At 39.3% G+C, this 24,933-nt stretch overlaps 1 protein-coding gene and 1 non-coding gene across 2 annotated transcripts in view; both read right to left on the bottom strand.

The window, feature by feature from the left end:
* Positions 1-22,301, bottom strand: part of LOC126367755 (zinc finger protein 43) — a 29,619-nt gene extending 7,318 nt beyond the window's left edge. The window contains exon 1 of the mRNA XM_050011479.1: positions 22,229-22,301. The gene's annotated coding sequence lies outside the window, so the exon portion shown is untranslated. The remainder of the gene's footprint in view (positions 1-22,228) is intronic.
* Positions 10,345-10,416, bottom strand: Trnam-cau (transfer RNA methionine (anticodon CAU)). The gene has a single exon. It is a non-coding gene; the product is annotated as a tRNA-Met (tRNA).
* Positions 22,302-24,933: the final 2,632 nt, after the last annotated feature.

Below are 24,933 nucleotides of genomic sequence, written 5' to 3'. Positions count from 1 at the left end.
GTCAAGCGCAACTTCAATCTTACGAACTTACAGTAAACTTACTATGAAAGGCCTACTATACGATACGTAGAAGAAATATTACTGAAGGAACTGCAATATACGGGTATTTTTTATTAACTGTTAATATTTCAGGCTGAAACAGCCTCCGTTAGGCTCACGATCTGGAGGTCCGGGTTCGATTCCCGATGGGGACATTGTCGAAATCACTTTGTGAGACTGTCCTTTGTTTGGTAAGGACTTTTCAGGCTTGAATCACCTGATTGTCCGAAAAAGTAAGATGATTCCGTGCTTCGGAGGGCACGTTAAGCCGTTGGTCCCGGCTATTAGCCGTAAAAACACCTCCAGCAATCCGCATTAGAGCAGCGTGGTGGAGTATGCTCCATACCCCTCCGGTTGATTGAGGGGAGGCCTGTGCCCAGCAGTGGGACGTATATAGGCTGTTTATGTATGTATAATGGCAATAACCTCGCCCCTTATTACATGGGACTTAAACGTAGCTGGCGAGGAATGGGTGTACGGTCACGAGCATTAATATGTATACACTTTGGTACCATGTCACATTAACTTTTTTGACAAATTGAACTGTAAGTCTCACTAAATGTCAAATATGTTAGTGCGACAGAGTCCTAAAGTGGGTACATTATATTGCTCATGACTGTACATAGTATACACCTCCTACCTACTCCATTGGGGAAGTTACCCTTATTACTTGAATTCAGGACACGGCACCAAGGTGTCCTCGTCACCAGCCTGTGACGTCACCTTGAGCATAGTTCCACCGTGACGATTAGTGAGGCACCCTGGATATGAATCAGGAGTCATTAATAATGGCTCCTCACCTCACCTGTCCGATCACATTGCTTCAGTTACTACGGGTTTGCGAAAGTCGACTCGATTTTGAATTTTGGTGACTTGTTTTATTTTTCGTGCTATCCGGGTTCGAGAGTACGCGTGACTTGAATCGTAGTTTCACGGGTTCGATTATCAGCTCGGGCTAAACCTCAAAATTATGTAAGATTAATGTTTGGATCATATATAAAATTGGTATCAGTGGTTTCCAGGATTAGTCCCCGGTTAATGGCAATAGGTTCATCCTCTATTACATGGGATAAGACGTAGCTGTCGAGGAGTGCTGAGTAGGTATATTATACACCTCTGCCTACCCTTTCGGGGATGTAGGCGTGAAACTATGTGTTATAGTATTTTATGCAACAGTTGTATAAGAAGGGTCAAAAAATGCGAGTGGCGTGAGTTGCGATGTGAGCCTTGGCGAACATCGCAATAAGAGACGCCACGAGCATTTTTTGACCTAGTTATACAACGTTGCATACAATACTTTTTCTACGACGACGTAATTTTAAACGAAACACAAAAATTTTCCAATTTATTTTCCAACGCGCGGGAAAATGGCGGCAAATGTATACTTTTTTTTATAGTATATCTATGGCACCAAACAAAGTAAAGGTGCCAGTTTCCAGGTCAAAAAAAAAAAAAAACAACAATGCTTTTTTGGCGACATTATAGTACAGTTACACTTTGTAAACAATGCTTTTATAGACCATAGAGCGTACACTTTTTCAAAGAGTTTAATTATGTATGTACTTATATTAGACTTTTTGGTTATTTAAATGCCAGATTAAAGTAGAGGAGTAGAAAAAAATAATTATGTTATTATGTTGTTTATTTTTGGGTGAATAAAATGTATGAACCTTTTGATTTCAGACGAAGTGGACATAGTTCAGGGCAGAATTAAATTAAAGATTTTTCAGCAGTAGAATAAGACAGACAAGAAAAAGGAATAATAAAAAATACCACCTTTGAGTACAAATGGAAACTGATGTTTGAGGATCCAGAAATACATAGGTAATTAATTAGGTAACTACTGCCAATATGGTGATGAATGATGAATTTCATTTCATCATCAGCCGTACGACGCCCACTGCTGGGCATAGGCCTCCGCCAAGGATCTCCACGACGATCGGTCCTGCGCTGCCCGCATCCAGCGGCTTCCCGCGACCTTCACCAGATCGTCGGTCCATTATTCATTTAATTTAATTTATTTTATTAGCTTACGCTTTTTACGAAGTCTCCGTTAACCCTCAAACGGCCGGTACAAGCGGCGCGCGGCGACAACTCGTGGTGCGGGCCCATAGTGACACGCATCAATCCGCCCGCGCGCGCCCTGACACCATTGTGGCTTGCAGCTGACAAATAGCTGACAAATGACAGCAGCGGCCGACAGCGGGCAAACGAGCCGCGCCACGAGCGTCGTTAATGTCATTATTGTCATTACAACGTTCGGGGAACTTTTTAATTATTCGCCGTGTCTTTCACAAAATGTCTTTCCACACAGTTTATTCTTCACACGTCCTCGTGATGTATAGATTTCTTTTGTTGGTCTTTTTCTTTGTGGGTTTTGCTTTTTTATTGGAGCAATTTCCGCAGTTTAGCTTTTTGGTTTTTCGCATTATTATCGGCTTGCCATTTAACACTAAGTTTTAGAAGCTTCTAGAAAACCTTTTCAGTCAAAAACTATCAATAAGTAGACCGCACGAATTACATTGTTTATTTTTCACAAGCCAAATTATTATACCGTCAAGTCTTGCAACATTATTAACATCAGTAGGAACAAAAACGTCATAGTTGGCACCCTGTGTAAGTTTTTATCGCGTCCTTAATTCTCGCCACACATACCTGCCATCCATCTTCCACATGACGGAGCGTCAAAGTGTCTTCTATGTCTAGTATTAGCTATGATTTTTATGTCAGTGAGTATATATAAGTATGCTATTAAACTGTAAGTCAAGAAAACTATATAGGTAGGTACATCATGCTCTGCTGGTTATGGTTACGATATTGGTATGTATGAATATTAAGCTCGGTTGTTGACCTTACAAGCTACACCAAAGAAGAAGCTGACAAATACAGGCAGGATCAACATCAAAAGCTCACTTTAGAACCTTGTCGCATTAACATATTTGACATTCAGTGAGACTTACAGTTCAATTTGTCAAAGTAGTTAATATGACATGGTACTAATTACTACAAGTACATAATACATATTAATGCTCATGTCCGTACGTTGTCCTTAACCAGCCACTCGCTTTTGTAGATAGACTATCTACAAAGTTCATGATACTCAATTAGGACTTCAATATTAGGCGTGATCCGTGCTTCGGAAGGCACGTTAAGCCGTTGGTCCCGGTCACTACTTACTGATGTAAGTAAGTAGTCATTACATGAGCCATGTCAGGGGCCATTGGCGGCTCAATAATAACCCTGACACGAAGGTTGATAAGGTTGGTAATTCACCTCACAAGCCACACGATAGAAGAATATTAGGCGTTACATCATACTGTTTTGGTGGGTTTTGGTTCTGGGTATCTCGATAGAAATTATGGAGTTGTGGATATGTCTGTCTGTCAGTGTGTGAAAATGTATGTGTAAGTGTGTCCGTCAGTCACGCGTCCGCGCGGACACAACCCGAGCGCGTTCCAGTTGCTAAAAGGGTTAACTTGCAAAATATTTAAGAAAAATGCCATGATTTTTTTTTTAGTTTTCTTTTTAAGTAACGAATTGTTTTAATTTACTTAGGAACCCAGAGAAATAGAAATCAAAATACTATTATATACAATATCAGAATCTAGTTAGATTATGCATCTAGAATGTTCTGACAAGAATATTATTAGGCTTGTTTCATCATTTTACACAACCGCTTCACCAAAGATGGTGTGCCTCTGAAGTTAAACAAGCAAACACCACACACATCCCACTTGACCCTACCACACCCAGACCATAATCATCATCATCATCTCATTTGCGTTGTCCCCTTTTTCACGCGGTCCGCTACCTAATCCGAATACTTAACAGACCAGGTTTTACATAAGCGACTGCCTGTCTGACCTTCCAATCCGAAGGGAAAACCAGCCCAATACAGGTTACGTCACCTCCGAAACGCATTCTTCAGGTATGTGGGTTTCCTCACGATGTTTTCCTTCACCTTTGAGCACGTGATTATCACTTAAGATCCAAATATGAATTCGAAAACAAGATTTAATACCATTGGTTTAGGTTTGTGCTGGGATTTAAATCTGCGGCCTCAAAGTGAGAATCAAGCGTCCTCCTACACGCAAAACAGTACATTAAAAAAAACTATATAAGTACATCTAAGCTTTTTTTTTTAATCTGGCCAGTATTCAGTATTCTAGCCTAGTACCCAGTGGTGCAAAGCGGAACGCGCCGTCGTCAAAGGCTGTCGTCCGAATAACGACGTCTCCATCGATCGGCGCTCACAGCGACGCGTCACCTCGCCGATTGAAATGTTGCCGCGTTATACACTTTTTTTCTTATTCTCCATATACAATACATATTCATATTCAGGCTACAAATTGACAGAAGATTTGCGGCTACTCTTGGTATTAGGCATAAGGTAAATATGATACTTTTATTAAGTATGTTTATTACTAAACCTTTTCCACGTTCCCGAGAAATGCATTTTTGGAGGTATGTGATCTAACTTGTATTGGGCTGGTTTTCCCTTCGCGGGTTGGAAGGTCAGATAAGCAGTCGCTTCTGTAAAAACCTTGACCTCAGGTTAGATATCCTGTGAAAAACGGGATAATGCTAGGGAAATGATGATTACAAACCTTTTCACAAGAGTGCTTACTATTCATATTCAATAGTTCACAATAATATTCAAGTGCAATTTTCACTAACACAGATCAGATGGTTGGACTATTATACACGGCGCGTCGCGCGGCGGTACGGCTCAACATCTATCACTTTGGTGTAACAGAAAGCTCAAGTGAAGTGTGGATATCTGGTTCATCTTGTGATGGATACATCTAACTACTTTTGGTAAAGCTTAGTAAAAAAATACGCACATAATACAATATTGCTGATACCAGCAGACACCCCCTATTTTTATTTTAAGTTATACCTGTCATTTTCTTATCCGCCGAAAAGAAATGGAATGGTTTATTGACAGGCTAAAATTTTATGGATGTTCCATCCACATCTATTTTAAGCAGAACAAACTATTATTTTTTTAATGATGGCGTATAGCCCGATGGAATTAAGTTGACAGTACATGGCAAACTACTTCTTTACTAACGAGATGCCTGTTTGATTCGTCCGGGTTATTGTTTCATTCATGTTTAATACTCACTCATTATAAAATTAACAGCTGGCAACTATCGTCCCCAACCCTAACGTCCCTTTAACATAACATAACTAATTATTTATTCCACTCACAGCAAATTCAAAAATACAAAACAAAAGAGAAATAGAAAGAGTACAATAGGCGTCCTTATTGCTAAGAAGCAATCTCTTCCAGGCAACCTTTGAGTATAGAAAGTTACCATAGCGGTTTCTTTTGATTTAACCTGAATTCAAACTCATAAAGTCGAATTCACCGCTTGAGAGCCCGGAGTAAATAATATATATATAATATATATATATTTTTTAATCGTCAACCTATCAACCTCGTATGTATCTAGCTAGAGTTGGCGGTGTCTCACAGATAGGCCAGAATTAAGCATCGATTTAAATCCTACATTACGGCACAAAGCGCAGGTCGGGGAGGGAATCAATTATAATTCCCATTAGACGGGGGCGGGCACAGCTGATTTACAACCGAAGGAGAAAAATTCAACCGACTGCACCTTGCAATGCAACTATATTGATGGCAGCTCTATTAATTCCAACTCTATCAAGCTTGCAATGCGAATTGTAATGAAGACACATATTTTTTTAACACAATCATTGGTGGATGGGTGGTTGAGTTTTTGTACATGCATATTATATGTCGTGGTCAGATCTTAGAATTGATCATTTCATGATGTATTCGACCAATTCATGAAATGGTCATACTCGTATTTCATGAAATAGAATATTGTTCGTTGGCCACATCATGATGTAGTTTGGCCAGATCAATGAACACAAAACGTTCAACGATATGAGCAACTAAATGCATGATTACTTCATGATATGGCCAAACGAATACACTCAGTAAAACACATATCAAAAACCGGACCTGACTAATCTACAGGTTAAGTAAGTGGCCCTTGTGAAAACTACGCTAACGCTATAAGAAGATGATGATGATTCCCATCAGTTATGCTGAAGTTAGCATAAATATACATCATCATCAGCCCATTAACGTCCCCACTGCTGGGGCACGGGCCTTCCCTATGGATGGATAGGGAGAACGGGCCTTAAACCATCACGCGGGCCCAGTGCGGATTGATGGTTATTAACGACTGCTAATGCAGCCGGGACCAACGGCTTAACGTGCCTTCCGAAGCATGGAGGAGCTCGAGATGAAAACTTTTTTGTGGTCACCCATCCTATGACCGGCCATTGCGAAAGTTGCTTTACTTCAACAATCGCTGACCGAGCGCGTTTACCGCTGCGCCACCGAGCTCCTCATAAATATACATAAATAAATAAATAAAAGTCGCCGAAGTTGCTGTAAAATCGGTATCTAACTTCAAATCACCCCTACAGAGGCAAATGACTTCAGAACTTCAGAGCCCGGCTTAAAAATACCACCCTACACCCTTGAAATGAACTCCAGTGCTTAATCAATTAAAATCCAAGCAAATTCCCGAACTAATCTATCTTGACCAGCCGAAGTTGGCCGGCCAGGACAACGTATGGCACCCCCGGGATTGACTGATCCATTAGCTCGCAGACACCGGGCCGCGATGACATGTTTTACTTTTACATTTCATTACAGCCTTAATAAATTAAGCTTTATTACTCATCTGTGGGGTATTTTGGGACAGCTATCATTTTTGGTGACGAATTTTTTTCGCGTTTTATTTACGTGCGACTGTTTGGATGAGGTTGATTAGAGAACGTAGATTCTTGCCTTTGCTCCTCTTGGTAAGGAGAACGCATGTTGTGGATACATATATTATGTAATTAGGGAAACAGTTCCAACACTTTATAAAACTAAATCAGTGCGTAGTCGTAAACATTTTAATCAACTTTTCTTACAGAGTCATACTATCTTTGTTATAACCCGGTACAACGTTTAAGACAACTGGGCACCCTCAAGCCTGTTGTCTTAAACGTTGTACCGGGTGAGAGCCTTCAGTGCTACCCATTTGTCCGGTGAAGTAGTTAATGCCATCTGCGGCAAATCTACCAATAAGTCACGTTAAAAAAATGTTATAAATAATATCTTTCGAAAGGAAACGATCGTACAGAGAGATTGCAAGAGACGTAAATCGTGTAAATACTTAAATAACTATTTACTTTAGCTAGCAAAGGGCATACATAACACACTCCCAAATATGACATGAATTCTATTCAAGTCATATTTGACTAGATGACTAGATGCTAAAACTCGTTTCCGTGCGATACATGCGGTCTTATGTATCGCACGCGAATGGGTTTTTCCGAAGGATTCATGACTGACACTAGATAGTCCATTCCACACACAATAGGTTCAAAGGTGCGTATCCGTCATTGGCTTACCTCCCGGAGTCATTACTCCACGTCGCCTGCGCCGACCGTCCGCGCCGCGGCCATTACGCCGGCCAATCAGCGCGCTGCGCTCTCGCACCCCGTCGAGTTCTTTATAACACGCATGCGCTCGAATATATCACGCGTCAAGACTCAAAAGGGGTTTTTTTACAAACGTATCTCGTATTCGTCATCGTTAAACTCTCGGAGGCTGGCACCGTGGCGTCCAATAAATAATAAGATGTGAAAAGGAGTTATTTATTAAAGCTTCGTGTCAGGATCGCTTTTTTACATTCGATCCTTGATTCTTGACACGGATTTGTGGAAATGGATGCGTTCGTTTATATTTTGACCTACTGACAGAATCATGATTCTCGCCCTTATTCCTTTGGTGCTAAACATTATATTTGAGCTCGGTATAAAGACGTCATTATTTTGTTTTTGTTGCGTTGGATTGAGATGAAAGCACCACTGGGGATCGTAATAATTATTCATATAATGCGGGTAATGAAAAGAGCACGAGTGTACATAAAAGTAAAATATGAAGCGGACGAACGGTATGCTGTGACGCTGTGACACAAAAACTTAATTGAGATTTCACTTTAGGAGCTGCGGGACACTGCATTAACTCGCCAGATTACTATAATAAAGAATATATTGTTTCATCTAATCGTAAGTAAGTCATCAATGTAAAATACCCCAAATATAGCTTATATTAATGCCTTAGCGTTCTTTCTTTGCGTTTTGAAAAGCTAATATACTTTTAACGCATGTTAAAAAGTGCCAGATAATTATGTATTTATGGTATAGTCTTATTTACTTATAATAGAATCAATGAAGCTGAAGCTTCCTAACTAACTCCTTAATCAACACGAATAAGTCTGATTTTGATATTTTATTTTTATTTTTTATAAGTTGTTTTTTATGAAACTATTAATTGTCTCTACTAATACACTTACTTACATTTAGGTACTTAAAATAATAACACGCTATTTTAAGCACAAGTAGCAAAAGAAAAGGATCTATAAACTAAAGAAGGAGGAATCTATAAACTCCAAAACAAAATCAAAGCTCACATAATATCAGCAAGCCTTCATTGTTCAAATAGGAGGTGTAAAATAAATAGATTATAAATCGCATTCGAATGCGGAACCACGCACAATGCATAGTGTCAGCACCTCTGTAGCCTTGAGCGAAGACGATTGAAACAGAGGCTTTAACTCCACTAGCTTTCCGTTCGCGACTTCGTTCGACTTTTGCTCTCGCGGTAAGTACAGTCACTAGTACTAATATGATATACACTTTAAAACCATCTCACATTAACTTTTTCAACAAATTAAACCGTAAGTATCATTAAATGTCAAATATTTTAGTGCGACAGGGTTCTAAAGTGGGTATATGATATCGCTGATATATACTAAGTTCGACAGATGACTAAGTATATACCCTAAGCTCAAAACCCTTCTATGGCATGGAATAAAGAATAGTATTGCGCTATAGAATGGTAACTATCTCTCTCTTTTATAATATTTTAATACGTCCTAAAACGCGGTATTAAAGTTTTCCGAGCTGTTAGTATAACACCTCCAACATTACACCTGAATTTATTATTACGACTTCTGGAGTAGTATGACGTCATCATAATCTCCCTGACTGACGACCTCCGTGGTCCAGTGGTTGAGCGTTGGGCTCACGATCCGGAGGTCCCGGGTTCGAATCCCGGTGGGGACATATCACAAAAATCACTTTGTGATCCCTAGTTTGGTTAGGACATTACAGGCTGATCACCTGATTTTCCAAAAAGTAAGATGATCCGTGCTTCGGCACGTTAAGCCGTTGGTCCCGGTTACTACTTAATGATGTAAGTAAGTAGTCGTTACATGAGCCATGTCAGGGGCCTTTGGCGGCTCAATAATAACCCTGACACCAGGGTTGATGAGGTTGGTAATGTACCTCTCAATCCACACGATAGAAGAAGAAGATCATCTCCCTAGCGTTATTTATTTATTTATTTATTTATTTTGAGGAAGACTTACGGCCATATACAACCCCCCCATATATATGTTATCCCGTTTTTATAACCTAACCTAACCTGAAGATTTGACAGATTCGGTTTACAGAAGCGACTGCCTGTTTGACCTTTCATCCCGCACGGAAAACTAGCCCAAAACAGGTTAGGCACATATTTCTGAAACACATTTTCCGGGAATGTGGGTTTCCTCACGGTGTTTTCTAAATATGAATTCGAAAACAAATTCGGAAATCTTTATTGTGATGTCACTAATCGATTTACTTTCGCATTTATAATATTATGTATGTAAGTAGTAGGGATATAGGGATAACTCCGTGAGGCCTTCGAGGCCACTAGCCTTTGAGGCCTGAGTCCATGAGGCCTGTCTACAACTATCGCCGGTAAATCAGAGGCACCGATTTCAATTACACATAAATCAAATCCGACGTCCGTAATAGAATTCCTTCAATATTTCCTTTATTTATTTTATGTAAATACTATATTAGTTTATTGGAACATATAAAACGTTTTTATATCGTTTGTTATTGCATTTTTTACTTGTCTTTTTATTGAAACACATAACCCTCCTTTTAGCTTTGGCGTTGTCGGGTACTAACTATGCGCTCGTTTATGTCTTTTGTATGAGATTTATTTCAATTTCGTAAAATTGTTTATAAAATAAATACAGAATTTTAATATTAAGTATATTAGTAAATATGAGGTTTATAATAATTAAAACTTATATTAAATATTAGTAAACTGAATAAAAAAAATTAAAGCAAATAAAATTAGAGTGATTATAATGATCACAAAAAAGTATAACATACAAAAAGTAAAAAAAAAAAACAAAAAAGTGTTTCTAGCAGAGCGTGGTTTCGATCCACGGACCTCTGGGTTATGGGCCCAGCACGCTTCCACTGCGCCACTCTGCTCTTGTGTGAAGCGACGAAATTATAATACCCGTACTTTGGCTGCGAGACGTCAGATAATGATGACGCAATATTTGTATGTTAGTTGCAAAGGTTAGTTGCGTAACTAAACAACGTAGCTATACATAGACTGTGTTTTACCATGGGTACTAAACTATTACTTACTACAATATAAACATAAATAATACTATAATTATGATAATATTTACTAAATGATTTATTGAATTAGGTATTGGCACTTACCTTACCTAACCTACCTTAAAAATAAAATACAAAAATGAAAACTTAATTATAATATTTCATCTAATACTATTATGCGAGAGCCGCGCAATAAAAACCTTGGCGATATTGTTCCGAGGCGCGCGTCGACGTGCTTATTAACCGGGAAAATTGAAAATTGACTCACTCAGATGATTGGCAAGGGAATATTAGCTCGATGCAATTTTGCCCGGGTGGCATGTTTGTGTTTAAGAAAAAACCTGTCTTGTGACGTTAATCCATCATTTTGGCGCGAAGGTGTGGAAAGCGCGGGAAATGAAAGGATTTTTCTCGTGATTACGTGGGTAGTGTGAGTGGCGTTTGATTATAAAATGGGAACTACTTGCTTATGCGGCAATTTAAAAAAGAAACACGTAAGCTGTTAATAGTGTAAGAATAAATTGCTAAATACCTACTTATAAAGACTACACTCAGTTAAGATATATAACATAGTTCGTATTTAAAAAAATAGGTGGCGCTACTGGTATAACTTGACATTTTATGTGACTACACGTATCGAGATTTTTGGGATAAATTGCGTAAAATGACATTACGTTCAAATTACAATTGCGTAGGTGTGTAAGTAAGGTAAGTATATATGTACCCTGACACCAGGGTTGATGAGGTTGGTAATCCACCTGAAAATCCACAAGATAGAAGGAGAAGTAGACATTGTCTCTACTCTAATATTAAAAGATGATTGATCTGAATATGTCTTAAATAAAAATTATAAGGCAGCCAACCAAAATACATGAAATTTTAATGTAGAACAGATCAATTGTTATCTTAGACGCGTCAGTGGCGCCTCTAGCGGCGAAGGCGCAGCTGCTGTTGTACGTGTTGATTACTGTCGCGTGTTATTCCCAATATTTTCGCCGCCATCTCATTACCCCCTCACCCGCGCCCGCGCCCCGTCGCGACGCTAATCCGTCGGGAGACGAGCTCTAATGGCGGTGATCATGTGTCTTACCGCGTAACGTATTGAAATATGACGTATTGGATGTACCCTTGAGACCGAACCTTAATAAACAAGAAAAAAAATGGAATATTCCAGCATTTTTCCCGGACACGCATCGCTATAATTCTCCGAGTGACAGCCAAATGATAAATCAAGGCGACTGTGAGAAGAAATGCCAATAAATATCGCGCCGAAATCCAATAATTACGAGGCAATGAGCCGGCCGGCCACAAATCAACGGACGGACAGACGAGCGCATACTAATGTCTTATCCTAACATCAGATTAAAAACATCAATACTTGTCAATAGAGGTCGCCTCCCACGTAATTATAGCCAACAATATCCCGGGGAGGGCCCGAAAAGGATTAACATATATCAAGGTGGAATAATTGAAGGAATCGATTAAATGAAGAGTATTAATTGCTGATGCGCCCGCGCAGCCCGCGATCCCATCGCGCGGCTCTGATATGTTGTTGTAATGTAATATTACTGACCGTGTGTCCGTCTGTCTGTCGGACACGGCCACGGAGATATCGTTCTTATTGAATAGTAACACGATGCTGAATATGTATGAGGCGGCCTTCAGGATTCGGGGACAAACAACTTTACATGATGAAGAAAGGAGAATACGCATTGCCTGGAGTCGTGGGCTTGCAAATATTCAAGTAACATTGTCCCTTATTCCGTCCCACAGTACCTAGTTCACATCCTGTAGCTACCCTTTACTGTTTGTTCCTTTCCTTTCATCGTTATGGTGTTGTTTTATCATCGAAACACGAAATGTATTCATTGCCTCATCGATTTCTATTTTTAACTAAAATGGACTGCTTTGACATCGTCACCTTCATTTCAATAAATATGTTGTCATAGAGCCATACAAGTATTGCATGACTCGAACCCATTATATCAGAGAGAGGTGGAACAGATGAATTTAATCGTTCAAAGGCCGCGACCCACGTGGTGATCACAAAATGAAGATCATTTCAAAATTCTGATTACAAAGAATGTCGATTACCTAAAGTAACCGAAACGAAGTGAAGTTGATACTTTAGAACTCGCCCGTTAAAGCTTTAATTGCGATACCTCGCATGATACAAGTGCAGGCGCAAACCATTTGTTAACGCTCGTTTAGCAAAATAACACTTGGCGATTAGCACAGTTAATTCCCAATTTAAAAACCGAACAAACAAATGTATGTAAATTGCGCAACTCTATGTAAAAGCCGACGATAACCTTGCCAACGTGTCTTGCTTGTGCAGCAAGGGATAAGTGACTCTACGTGGGGACAATAAGAATGGAAGGGGAGAAGAGGTATCATTGGCAAACAGAAGTGAACTCGAAACAAGCACGTTCAGAAACTGCTTACACGAATTAGCGCATCAAAACGGGCGCAGGGGGCGAAATTAGAAAACTCTTCCCCCCGCCCGCGCCCCGCGGCCGTTCCGCACGTCATAAACTGACAATTTACGATAACGCCGGGATTAGCCTGTTTGTCTGTTATGCATTCGAGTGTGGAACGGAGTGGAGTTACAATGTCGACGTGCGAAACGGAACGTCTCGTATTCGACGGAATTCGGAAGATGGAATTTCTTTACTTAACATAATACTCCTGTAGCACCTGTTACAAGAACATTCGTACGAATGTGTGTTTGTTGTCTTATTGTAGATATACCTAAAGGCTCTCTGGATATACCTAAAAAACTACTTTACGTCAACTCTGACTCTTTATCGCTGAGTGCCAAGTTATATACTTACCAAACTTACCAACTATACTGTAAGTATGCTAACAGATTTAGTTTCTGTGTTATGCCAAATCAATTTATAGAATTAATTTCCATAGATATACTTCTACCTAGTAATTCACACAATGCAGTGAGTATCTCCTTAAAAGGCATTCGTCAAAGAGTATTGCGACAACTATACCCTGCTCAGGTAGTATATCTCAGAAGTGTACTGCCTACGTCGCTGTCAGTCCTAATATGGTCCCCTACCAGTGTACAGGCTGAGTAATTACCTAACAAGACTGTTAAATGTACTTACTTCAATTGTATCTTTCGACATGTAAATAAATAGTATCATAGAACGGTGAGATGACAGCAAAATCGAGTCTGTGGTCAACTTGTCCCAAAACAAACTAGTCCGAATAGGACGAGTCGGCACGCGCGGGACGAGTTGGCCACAGACTCGCAAAATCTGTTAAACTTTCGTGCTGCTTATCATACCCCACACGAGAGAAGGTTACTTGCTGTCTATATAAACAACATAATTTAATATATTTTTCTTCTGGTCCTAACCAAAACTTGTTTTCTAACTTCTTGTTGTAGGAACTATAAGCGTGATATGGAAAATATCATCATCATCAGCCCATTAACGTCCCCACTGCTGGGGCACGGGCCTTCCCTATGGATGGATGGGGAGATCGGGCCTTAAACCATCACGCGGGCCCAGTGCGGATTGATGGTTATTAACGACTGCTAATGCAGCCGGGACCAACGGCTTTACGTGCCTTCTGGAGCTCGGAGGAGCTGGAGATGATTTTTTTTTGTGGTCACCCATCCTATGACCGGCCTTTGCGAAAGCTGATTAACTTCAACAATCGCAGACCGAGCGCGTTTACGGCTGCGCCGAAAATATATACATGTTTATTCTACTTTAATTTAAAATACTATTGTAGATTATGGTAATTAAAAGACACTATAAAAGTAAAACTACAAAATACTTAAACAACATTAAATTACGAATTAAATTACACCATAATTTAATTCTAAACACTTGTCGTATTTCCCAACTAACAATCATAATCTTGTAATACGTTTGTAGTTTTGTCCGTACACGATAGAGTGGCCATAAAACTTTACAACATCGGCACCCGCTAGAGACGAGACATGAAAAATAATTATTATTTTCATTTATTTTGCATATGGCAACATTGGCAACACGATAAGCTCTAATTAATGGAATAATCGTAGGGATAACTATAAGTATGTTCCGACCCTTATTATGCAGGTGTTTTTAACAGTAAGTAACTGAACTGTTTTTTAAAAGGTAGGTTGAAGTATGTCCTGAAAGTTAGTTATTAATTTTGTGGGGAAAAATATTGCTCATTTTGTATGTAAAGTTACTTGGTAAGTAAGTATATGTATGTGAGTTAAAATAAATAGTCATGCATTGTTTATTGCAATCAGTTAATTATATCTCTTCTCTCTTAATGCCACCCTGTGTGTGTAACGCCTATAATATTGAGTGTCACAGACTAGTGTCAATGGCGGCATCATGGCCACCCTAGCGCTAATTTCTTAAGGGCGCTCACGCCGTGAATAATTGTTGCGCTAAAAGAAAACCCAGCAAATCTCCGCGATTAGCATAAAAACGGACTAAACAGGCGCAGGAAGCGTCGCCTTCCTTCCGCAATATTTGTGAAAAAATTACGCGCTTCCGCCCGCCGCCCGGCGACGCTCGCCACCGCCAGCCGCGGTAAAAAGTAACAAATGTTAATTGCACCGCCCGCGAAATAAAACGGTAATTAATGAAGCGAAATTGTAAAAAAGAAAATTGTTATTGCCATAGGTAAAGTTTGTTTTTTCTCCTTTTATCGGCGCGCTAAAAGCGCCGGTGACTTTCGTATCTGCAGTTTTGCGATCATTGAACCTATCCCGCGCAATTCAAATACTTTTAAAGCTCGACGGTTCGGCTCACAAAGTTTCAAACTTTGAGGTCGAAACTCAAAATCGGAACTTTAACTGGCTATGACGTATGCCACTCACGAGCGATTGGAAATTTGAAAAATAACTCGAGCGAACAGCAAATTTCCAGACATCTGTTCCAATTCCAATAAAAGTAGACGGGACGCGAAACATAGAATTTTATCACGGCTGTGTCCATCATAAAGCATCGTGCCCCCTCGAGGGGGGGGGGAGGCTCACATAAAAGTTTAGAGGCATTCGGCTAATAAATCGTGTCAAATAAATAAGTGTTGAGTCGGTTGGCGGCATATTGATTCGTCATGTGCCGCCTTAGAGCGGGGGCGGCGGGGCCGGGGTGCTGGGTGCCCATAAAGGTGCGTAATGGCTGCCGTCGGAAGACAGCGCAGAGCCGCGCATCGATTAGCAGCCGCCGCCGCGTCAGCCGCCGACGCAACGCTCACTGCTCCGCTGGGCACCGCGCGCCGCGCCACCGACACCGCCACCGCGGCGCGACTTTGCCTTCGCCGACCCTCCGCAACACAATGGACACTACCGTCCACTTCATCTACCTTACACCACCTCCCATAGCAGACACTATGCCTCCTTGGCCAAGGCCACTTGCTGATATCTGTCACTGAACGACCTCACGACTTTGGAGTTACGAACTTGGAACAAGTATCTTCGTCATTGTTACAAATGGAAGAACCTTAGAATATTACTGAAAAATAATGATTTTGGTCCTGGTGTTCAGTCTAGTAATTAATATTACATTGATCCTATCCACTTGTAAAAATTCAATGTTCTTGTACTAGAGCTGGGAGTAAGTGCAAAGTTCCAAGTAAATTTAATGGGTTCATTGACTTTCCGAGCGCGCGCTAACAGATGGCGCTGGGTGTAACTGAATTGATCATTATAAAGATCAATCCGTACTTTTTGTTTCTGCGTTTTAACTTTTGTGTCAGTTTGTGTATCTACTTAGTGTGTATTTGTGTTTCTAGTGAAGTATTTCTAGAATAACTTATTTTTACAAATTTAATTAATGTGTATTCAGTAATAATTAATTCCAACCATGTGAACTGGTTTTAATTTACGGCGACCTGTCATGATTAATACCTTAATTATTGTTTTTCTAATGGAATATTTTTCCCAAGAGTTTAATCTAAATAATGATTTTACTGTATTTTATCATAACATTGAAACTTAATCTTAATGATTTAGAAACTATTGAAAGTCAGTCTCATGAACGTAATTTAATAGTTCTGTACGAAACTTTATAATATTACACTAGTAATACAGATCATTATATTTCGTGTCTAAGTGAAAGATTTATTTATGCCTAGTTATTCAAATTATTATTAATCGGAATTGAAAAATGCGTCGTCATGTTGAGTAATACGTATCATAAATATTTACTGGTTGAAATAATTATAAAATCAATAACTGTAGCTGGTTTACAGTAAATTACAATATCATTATCGAGCCAGGATTGGAACTTGGAACTATTTCTAACCGTCTCGTGATCGGAGTCATTTATACAGGCTGGTATATTGCGATGGACTGAAAATAAGGTGAAGGCGGGTGAAGGTTAGATAATAGAGGAATAGTCTCTTAAAGACGTGGTGGTGTGAGATATAATATAATTTATTACTAAAAATAATTTCTCAGAAATAATTTATATACATAGTAGGTAGATGAATAGAATAAGTGTCGACTATGTTATGATGAATTAAAAGGTACTAACATTACAGTAACCGATTAATTGGCAAGTTGAGGCATTTTTCGAAATACGATAGAACTGTAAATTGAATTGAAAAAAAAATTGAATGAAATCGCATCTTTTTTCTTTAAAAAATTAAATTGACTAAGTTCCACTTGGTATATAATGGATGCAATTTTACAAATTAGAGATGTGTCTACCGCTGGAAGGAGCGCACCCTGTGAACAGGCCATCGCACTACCCCGCGCATCGCCCGCGCATTCGGACGTTGATTAAAATCTCTCACTACATTCACACAAAGCCTTTCTTTGATATATGTATAAATCTTATGAGCCGTCCGCTTCGACCCAGCGACCCACCACACCACCACTACAATTATTCCTCTTAAGTTCAAGGTCCTTAAGTCTTAAATGCTACAGCAAGAGCGAGTCCTGCCTACCACCTGTCAAGTGATATATTGGCTTTAAATAACATATCTTATTTATGTTGAATCGGAAACAAAATGTATAAAAAGGGTTTTATTATAAATAATCGAGGGTCGAGTGGGAGGATAACTAAATTTGTACGCAAGTTGTAATACAAGTTATTGTCCGTCTGTCTGTCCGTTGCTAGCCGGCGCGTACGCAGATAAATTAAAGCAGATAGTGTTTCTTTCTCTGTTTAATAAGCTGATTGTGGCAGTATTTGTGCAATCGTTATTGTAATCGATTGTTATGTTCGTTAGCAATAACATGTGTAATGTTAATGTAATAAAAACATACCCCTTGTGGAGTACCTGTTTGTAAACATTTATTCACATTGGTAGTTTTAGGGGCTATGAAACCCGTTGGTACATGGATAGCAATTTTTAAAATGTTATAAAATATCTATAAGCAGAAAAATGTAAAGTATCTATCGTGTCTTATTGTAATTTTCTTCGAATGGCTTTACTGCTTGGCAGAACAAATAGGGAGCGCTGAAGGCTCTCGAATTTGTCATTAAAATTAAATTAAAAATTGTTAATTGACTTAGTAAAAGATCGACACATTATTAATCATTGCAATTTTTCATACAGTATGTTAAGTCTTATTTTTGTGTCTATATGTTTTATATCAGTACTTCATTCTTACTTCTAATTAATCTCAATAGATGTCGCTAGTCTCCACATTGAACATAAAAGGGCAATGCAATAAATCATATTTGCTTTATTAAGAAATTATACAATAAACTACGATTCCTAGTAGTGCGAAATGTGTTTATGTATAGGAATTACTATTAACATTCCGATCTGATTAGGTCAAGTGGTAGGTAGGTATATAGATATGCTTATATTTTAGTTCTGTCAAGGGTCTTAAAATTCATGTTTATATAATTATATTAAGTAGTAATTGTGTTAAGCCGTTGGTCCCGGCTATTAGCCGTAAAAAACACCTCCACCAACCTGCAGTGGAGCAGCGTGGTGGAGTATGCTCCATACCCCCTCCGGTTGATTGAGGGGAGGCCTGTGCCCAGCAGTGGGACGTATATAGGCGTACTCAATCTCTCTCTCTCTCAATTGTGAGAAATATAATAAATAACTAATTAGCTCATACTGCCGCCGGAATCGTCGTAAAGTATATTTTATGCAATTACCTATATCCATGCACTTGCCCATTTGAAATTTAAAAAAAAAACAATGAAATACCAGAAATGAAGAAAACAGGTACCTATTATTTAAAATTCAGTGAACACCAAAATTGTGTCGGGGCAGACATACATCTCTACAAACAATATGAATTTAATCCCCAAAAACAAATACGGCAATACATTAGGAAACCTTTCCGAAATACAGAGTACGTTACTCCGGACTCGGACCCGTCCATAATTCAGTGAGATCGAGTTTTCAGCGGCTCTATGACACACTGCTAAATCTCTCGGAAGGCGGTCTGCCCGCACATAAATTTATATTTCTTTTTTACCGAAAATAATAATAAAAATAAATAAAAGCGGGACGGTACCGGAAACATTTGTCCCGGCGCGTCACCCGTAATCCGGGACACTTGATTTATTATTAATTAGCTTATATTCTAATGCGTGCTTGTTTTGGACATGCTGTATGTATAATGACGATTTATATGTGTCAATAGGGATGTGGGCTGTTCGGGATTTGTATTATGAGCGGAATGCAAATTGAAATCGCTGTTTTATTCTTTGTTTCTTTGTGTAAAAGCTGTTCTCCTTGATCAATTTACTAATAACATTTTGGATTTCATTTTATTGAAGGATTAGCCATTAGTTTGGTGACCGTTTAATCGTCTTCATGCTACTTAATGCAAGTAAAACTGTCTGGGCAATTGATGTAGTTAAGTAGCTTGCTTAGATATTTCCTTACTTCGTCTGGTAACTTTAAATCCATAAATTGGCCTTTTAATGCTGTTATAACTTATAAACAAAGCCTTGCACATTTCAAATTCTTATTCAAATCGCCAATACTTAACTACTCTTCTCAAATAACAGTTACAAACGCACCCAGTTAGTTGCAGTCGGGTGAAAGTGCCGCACAAAATTGCGTGTCTTTTTGTTAACACGTCCCAGTCACAGTTGCAACTTGCAACCATTATGCAACTCGCTCGTAAATCTGTCACAGACGGACAGACGTAATCTGTCCTTTATGACGAGTGATGCATTACTCTCATTGTTCGTCACAACATAAATAACATTTTTTTAAGAGCCCATGTTAAAAAACTGTCGCTTTTGCTTGTTAAGCGCAATAAATCTCGGCTTTGTTTAAAATAGTTGAGGTTTTCAAGATAATATTTGAATAATAGCAAGTGCTGAGATTATCATTGTTGTTTAAACAGTATAGTGTGTTAATTTGATGGTTTGCGTCTGTTGTTTTCTTAAGCCCAAATTGTTTCAGATAACCGAAAAATCAATCGACCAAAAAGAATCTAAACAAAACACATTCACGCAACACCGCGATCGGTACAGTCAACAATAAAACTCAGGTGCGTAAACAATAAATAAAATAAATTCAATCGTGCGGGATTTAAAAGAATTTGGAAAATGGAACGTTTTAATTTTCGTGAGAAGGGGTCTGTGCGGGGCGGGGCGGGGGTGCGTACGAGTAACAGCCACGCACGTCGTAAATCTGTCAGGAGTCGGCCCCCAGCGACGACGGCTTGGACCGTCTGCAAGGCACTGACGGGTTTTGAACTGATTTTTCTGCTGTGATTCCATATCTAAACACACTCAAGTGTCTACTTTAATAAGTAGATTAGTATTTTCATCGTTGATTTCCTTAAAACTGTAGGTAGGTACCTTTACCGGGCTTTGTATCTAAGTATCATTTAATTTTAAAATGTAATTAAAATACCAATGACATGAACAAGTTGGAAAAACGGTGGAATGGAAGACAATAAGTGAAGTTTTTGTCCTGCAGCGGAACACAGATAGTAAAATAAGTTTTGTATATTGGTGAAGTGTTGATACCCGATTTATCTTGCGATGTGCGTGCGTTTAAACAGCCCATTAGGTAATATAGTCGAGAGAACATGTTATGTTCTGGGTGTTTCTCACACCAATCCACAGTGGAGAAGCATGGTAGAGAATTTTCGGTGCCCCTTTCTAACGACGAGTAGATGTTATCCATACACAACTTTAGATTTACATTATATATTATGTAATTGGTGCGAAATAAAGAGAAGCTGAGAATGATACTTTTAAGAAATGATAAAATGAATGTTTTTGCAGACGCTACAACGGAAGGTCGCAGTGGATCAGCGCTACGCACTGGCGACGACTCGCCTGACGATGAAGAAGTGCTGTACACTCCACTTGAACACGTTAAAAATACAATACACGCTGTTTAAGAAAATCCTCTCCTTATAGGAATTTCCTACTTGTACTAAATAACCGTAAAGCTTTTTGAGATCTTGTCATACGCCACAAAAAAATAAAAAAGATAAGTATTGTAGGTAAATACTACTCCTATTCTTCTTCTTCTATCGTGTGGGTCATTAACCCCCATCAACCCTGGTTACCATTATAGCCGGCAAAGGTCCCTGACAAGGCTCATGTAACGATTAGGTACTAATTTACATCAGAGAGTAGTAACCGGGACCAACGGCTTAACGTGCCTTCCGAAGCACGGATCATGTTTTGTTTCGGACAATCAGGTGATCAGCCTGTAATGTCCTAACCAAACTAGGGATCACAAAGTGATTTTCGTAATGTGTCCCCATCGAGATTTGAACCCGGGACCTCCGGATCGTGAGCCCAACGCTCAACCTACTGGACTACGGTGGCCGTTCTCCTACTATTCCTATTAATAATATACAACTTGATCTAATGAATTGTGCTCTCAGTGTTTAATATAACAAACAGCAAGACTGCAAGAAACTGTCGCATTTCATATTACCTTTTTTTATATAATATAGAATTGTAGATTACCTATAGATGGAGAAGGTATTGCTTGTGAGGTGAGGCTGTTGGTAGCATTTAGTATAGGTCCCTATTTGGCATTGAAAAATTGCTAAAGTTTATGTTTGTATTCGTCGCAAAATAAAGTTGTACATTAGATATTAATAATATTGACAAAAGAGAACCCACATTTGTGGCAGTTCATTTTGTTGACGACTGTACGTATAATAGGCTCAATAAACTAAAAATGTAGTCTGAAACTTTAAAGCGAACAGCAGTAACATTAAATGCAGATTTAAAAGACTAGCTCGCCGGTGGCGAACCCTATATTTACGACTTATGGGAGAGCCCGGGTGTGGGGTTAGGGTGGTGATAAAATAAACAACACGCTTTATCTAAAATTTTCGACAATACCGAACTAACCTTCAATTATCGCAAATGACGTACGTCTAGTGTGGCAGTTAGTAAACTCCGCCCCTACGAGCAGCGCCATCTATTGACAGTCGCGAGACAACAACTAGTCAACGTCCGCATATTGAGGTTATGTTTTGGACTTTCGGTATAGTTTTACAATAAACCCCTACCCCAAGTATATGAATGTCCAGTACTTATGGCAACATTTTTGCAGATAGATCTACAAGTTTAGTTAGCAGCAGCTGCGGTTGAAAACCTTCAAACAATAGTTGCAAGTACAGACGCCGTGTAAACAATGACACAATAATGTTTGATCGTAAAATTGTATTGTAAGGCCTTAAGACGACAAGAAGCATAGTAAAATACGCGTAAAACACCAAGATCAGTATGATTAAATGACTTACCAGTCCTTATTTGGCGTAGAAACTAGTTAAATCACAAAAATAGAGGTTGGACGTTGTTGTGACTCAGTGTTGCAAGGGCAAGAGCGAGAGGTGCCGAAGTGAGCCGAATGCCGCCGAGGGCCGGCCGGCTCCGCCTCCGCCGGTGACGGACAGCAAACGCGCGAGACGCGCCGAATGCAGTACGCGTGGCGCGCGATTTCAAAACGATTCGAATGCGGAACGATTCGTTCGTTCGAATGACTTACAAAACTTGTGATATAGGCTGAACGTAGGTATGCTACTATTGCTTTTCAATTATTTTTTAAAGAAATATATTTACGAAACCATGTGAGACGACTATTTGATATTTCTGAATATTTAAAAATTTAATTAGTTTTAGCGTAAAACTTTTGAAATGTGGATAATAAAATTTATGCTGTGATCGAACGAAATGATACGAGATAATATTTGAAGGTTATTTTTGTGAGTCGGTGTTAGTAGTGGATATTTTGAGAAGTAAATAAATTATTGAAAATAAAAGGTGGATGACAGGCGATGTAACCGGTCGGCGAGATTTAAATCGTCGGGCAGGTAAGTCGGACAATGGCCATCCAGCCACGATTCGCTTAATTAAACATGATAAATAAAATAAAAAAACAACAGAAATGCTCATCTTACTTACGAATACAATAATGCTTGATCGTTCTTTTGCTTTTATTTTTGATAGCTATTTAATTCTTAGCAACTTGGTTACGAATTCCTTTCTATGCTTATTGATTGTCTGTAATTACAGCTTTGTGTTGTATGGTTGATTGAATTGAATTTAATTTTCAGTTTTTGTTTGTTTAGTTCTGTTGTACGCTAAGAGATGGCGCCACCGGTAGCAAAGTAGCAGTAATTTTAGCAGCTGTCTCGTAAACTATTGTTACGTCTTGAGACATGCTCGAGACATTTTATCACTATAATATTCACGATTTTCATATTGTCAGTAGTATTTTATGAGGTAGGTACTTCTTTTACTTTTTTAGTCGAGATAGCGAAATTGACAATAAATTTTCGATTAAAATTAATTTAATTATTACTTAGTATCGTAAACAAATTCATATTATAGAAAATAGGTCGGTACCTAGTCGGTAAGTATTTACCTAAAATATAATGTAAGTACTTACCTTATAAAGTACCTGCCTACACGTCTACAAAAATAACGTCTCACAGAAAAGATCATCGACCACCAAAACTAGATTGGACGTCCACAAAAGGCATCAAATCCCGTACACGTCGCTCGGAGGGAGACGCAGAGAGGGCGTATTACCTCTTGCAATCTAACTTGGCTCGTTGTCGCCCCGTTAGTGTTACCAGCGGAGGAAATTCCACCATCCCAGCATAAATAGAGGAGCCAGGATCGTCATTGGGAGGAAACTTTTAATGAATTGCCTGTTTTGTTTTTGTTTCGCAAATTTCGGCAGGACGCGAAAAGGTCGTTGCATTTTTGATGAGTCGAGCAGAAAATTGAGATACGAGTATTCTTAGATGGAAATTGGTTGGACGGAGAATATATGCTGGGAATTCTTGGCTGGACATAAAGAAAATGAGCAAGTTATTCATGTGATCCCTTAATGGGGTCTTCAAAGAAAGTAACTCAACTTTTCATTTACATATTTTATCTAGTTCTCTCAAACTGATGTAAAAAGTTGTGGAATTCATTCCAAGAGAAATACTTAGTGGTTTTTATGCTAAATATTGAGGTCTATACCACTAGTACCTACGTATTGATCTCAAAAATCTCTGTATTGTAAAAAAAAACTACAATAACCTGTTACTTCTACAAATCTAAAATTTTCATATTATTCTTGAAATGTAAATTTGAAATATTTCTACCTACTAATTGTGTCTAACTAGGAATTAACCAAATAAAACTATTATTACTTATAGGCAAGTTTTAAATAAACGTTGTCATAATAAAACTCGAAACGCGGTTAGTTCAGTACTTAGCTAATCTTGCGATGGCCGTTGAGCCTCTGGCTTCCCCAGAAGACCTAGAATGACTTCATCATCATCATCATCATCAGCCGTATGACGCCCACTGCTGGGCATAGGCCTCCCCCAAGGATCTCCACGACGATCGGTCCTGCGCTGCCCGCATCCAGCGGCTTCCCGCGACCTTCACCAGATCGTCGGTCCACCTTGTAGCGGGCCTACCCACTGAGCGTCGTCCGACACGTGGTCGCCACTCCAGAACCTTTCCGCCCCATCGGCCATCGGTTCTCCTCGCTATGTGTCCTGCCCACTGCCACTTCAGCTTTGCAATTCTTCGAGCTATGTCGGTGACTTTAGTTCTCCTGCGGATCTCCTCATTTCTGATTCGATCGAGCAGGGAAATACCGAGCATAGCTCTCTCCATTGCCCGCTGAGCGACACCGAGCCTCCTCACGAGACCCATAGTAAGCGGCCACGTCTCACTGCCGTAGGTCATCACTGGCAACACGCACTGGTCAAAGACTTTCGTCTTGAGACACTGAGGTATTTTGGACGAGAAGATATTCCGCAGCTTCCCGAACGCTGCCCATCCGAGTTGGATCCGACGAGAGATCTCTTTCTCGAAGTTGGACTTACCTAACTGGATTATTTGTCCTAGGTAAATGTACTGGTCTACAACTTCGAGTGTAACGTTCCCAACCTGAACTGGAGTGGGTGCGACATGGTCGTTGGACATAATTTTTGTCTTT

This window comes from Pectinophora gossypiella, chromosome 6 (assembly GCF_024362695.1).
Source record: "Pectinophora gossypiella chromosome 6, ilPecGoss1.1, whole genome shotgun sequence".
In the NCBI taxonomy this organism is placed as follows: Eukaryota; Metazoa; Arthropoda; class Insecta; order Lepidoptera; family Gelechiidae; genus Pectinophora; species Pectinophora gossypiella.
The sequence above is the reverse complement of the archived record's forward strand: the minus strand, read 5'-3'. Positions and strand labels throughout refer to the sequence as shown.